At 38.3% G+C, this 2751-nt stretch overlaps 1 long non-coding RNA gene across 2 annotated transcripts in view; it reads left to right on the forward strand.

Annotated features, from left to right (window-relative positions):
• Positions 1-1181: 1181 nt before the first annotated feature.
• The window catches only part of LOC123981164, a 28417-nt gene continuing 26847 nt past the window's right edge, over positions 1182-2751 (forward strand). The window contains exons 1-2 of one of the 2 annotated variants that reach the window (XR_006827687.1): positions 1182-1209; positions 1808-1906. This is a non-coding gene — a long non-coding RNA (uncharacterized LOC123981164). The remainder of the gene's footprint in view (positions 1210-1807; positions 1907-2751) is intronic. The other variant, XR_006827688.1, reaches the window with a different exon arrangement.

Raw genomic sequence — 2751 nt, forward strand, 5'->3', positions numbered from 1 at the left:
AGTAGAGAAAGACATATGGGATAGAGGAGTACAAAGAGTAAAAACAGTAAAAATGTTAAGTTCACTAATGATGCAAAGTAGTTCTGTTCTATAGATAAGACAGCATGTTACCAGTCATATCACCTTGTGGAGGTAATTTTACAAAAGCAAGTTGAAAAATAAAGATCCAAACCACAGTGAGGGGTTCATGGGCAGAGATTGAATGTGAGTGAAGTACATAAGATAAGATAAGAGGATGAAATGCTGTTTTCATTAATGTTTTTGTCTGTTTCCTCTTAAGTGGAATAGTTGTCTGAGATAATGATTCATCGCTTCCTTTATTACTCTCCTCTTCTTTTCAAGAGTTACCGAATCAACATAACTGTAAAAATGAAAACTTGAAATTGCTCATCTTAATTAGATTTTTGATTAAACTGAACAAAAAATACTTAATAGCATTGTAAACTTTGTTAAAATAATTTCTTCAACTAACTTTATTGCATTTCTTGTATAAAGTTTGTCTCAATGCAAAATTTATGATGGCACAACTTTGAAAATGTAGTTGGAGCTGAGCCAACTAAGCATGGGGTTTCCTAAGTAGTCCGGCAGGGGTTTTCATCCACATGTCAGTGTTGGACATACCAGGACAGCTCTCCTGTTTTCTTCAAGAGAGCCTGGAGTCAAAAAGGTGAGTATTTTGTTTGAATATGAATATAGTACTGAAAGTATGGCTTTGCAGTAGTCACATGTTTAATTCTTTTGTTTAATATTGTGCTTGATGCTACGCTGTAGCTTGCTTGCTAACTAAGTAGTCAGCAAATGTTAGCATGGTAAACAATGGTTTGATAAATTCCATGTCTTTATGGACTGCAGAGTCGCTATGCATGGTTCAGAAGTGCATTGGGCGCGTCAACAACAAAACAGCAGATTGTCAGAGCTCAGAGAACTTTGAACCACTATTCGTTTATGTATTACATCAAAATAAATACTGCTAACAAGCAATACAATGGCTCTGCATTAAAACCTTTCTTTGATAGGTATTGTGGTGGTATGTTTATTGAATCTGTTTGACAGAGGTATTTAATTTAATGGTCAATTTGAAGGCTGTCTATGGTGCTAGTTAACCATGGGGTTATACTGAGAGGTGTTCTTAACATTTTGTCAACTGTACTTTTTCATATATGTATAGGATGGAGTAAATATCAGAATCAGAATCAGCTTTATTGCCAGGTATGTGTACACATAGGAGGAATTTGACTCAGGATTGTACATTGCTCATGATGTGCTTACTCATACAAAAATACCATAACACAATAATAAAATAATAAAATAAAATCAGACACAAACTACAGTATAGACAACACTAATATACACACTATGAACAAAACAATATAGACATATTGACAAATAGTGCAGTGATCAGAGTGCAAAGTATGCAAGAGTAAACTATTATTCTCATTATGTACATGTTGAAGGTGGATATGATATACACGTACACATACATGTACACATGTATACAAATATATAATATCTGGAACACTTCTCAGTGTAAATTATACCATGACTCAAAAAGACTCATTATAATCCTCATGAAGGAAGGATTTATTTCATAGCTGTATTACACTGAATTAGTTCTTGGTGTACCTAATAAACTGACAACTGTGCGAGTGTATACCTTTTTTTATACAGTCTATGGTGTATACCCGCACATGTCCCCACACAATACATTTGTGCATTTTTACATTCACAACGTTGACCCTGCATATTTCTCACAAAATGTAACTAAATGTAACTAATTTGTTTATCTCCAAATGCTAAATTGTTACAGCTGTTGTCCTGTGAAGCTGGTGCTGCTCCGTGGTCAGTCTCACCGGGAAAGATGTACTGAGGTTCCACCAACCACAACCCTCCCTCGTGTGCTAGATAGGTATGTACACATGCAGAGTCACTATGTTTATTTACAATTTTCAGAGGCAAGGCTGTGAATTTGTTTGTTTGGGAAAACGCTTGCAGCAACGGGCGGTCAGCCCTGGCTTTGCACTCTGAGTTTGTTTGGTGTCGCTATAGCTCGGCGGAACACACTCCAGGCCGTGACTTCGTTCAACTCGAGGCGAGATGTGAACGGGCTTCTGAGTTTCTGGGTCCAAAGTTGCGTAGAACGATCGGATGATGTTAAAACAACAAATCAAATAAGACACATACATTCGCCGTAGTTTCGCGAGGCCCCGGGAATATAGGCTATTTAATGTTGCTGAAAGTTTCATCCCAGGCAGCTCCAAACAAAAATCAAAATCAAATCTCCCGCTAAGAAAATTGGGGATTCAAGGACTGTAGCTTTCTCAGCTCGTCTGAAGGAAGTTTTAAAGTACGAAACGAAAGCAAAAGATGTTCACGAAAGCGTAATTACGAAAGGATACAAGAGAGTTTAGTTTCAAGAGAGTTTTATTTTTTTTTGAAGAGCGAGTGTGACGCCCTGCGGGGTCATGAGTGTGGCCTGTCTCTCTCTCTCTCTCTCTGTCCTGGAGGAGGGGCTGAATGCAGTGGCTCTGGGCACCTGGGCTAATTGCCCTGTAGAGTATTTGGGATTGTTTTCTCATTCGGCAAAGGTAGCTGCTGTCGAGGCCAGGTCAGACCTTCCTGCGGGCCGGCTCCCTGGTTTCCTCTTTAGTTTGGGTTTCTTTGGTTGGACTATTGCTTTGTGGTATTTATCTTGTTTTTGCATATTACAACACCTTCACACATACATTCATGCAACCATCATCCTGCACAGAC

The sequence above is a fragment of the Micropterus dolomieu genome, linkage group LG12, assembly GCF_021292245.1.
Source record: "Micropterus dolomieu isolate WLL.071019.BEF.003 ecotype Adirondacks linkage group LG12, ASM2129224v1, whole genome shotgun sequence".
NCBI lineage: Eukaryota > Metazoa > Chordata > Actinopteri > Centrarchiformes > Centrarchidae > Micropterus > Micropterus dolomieu.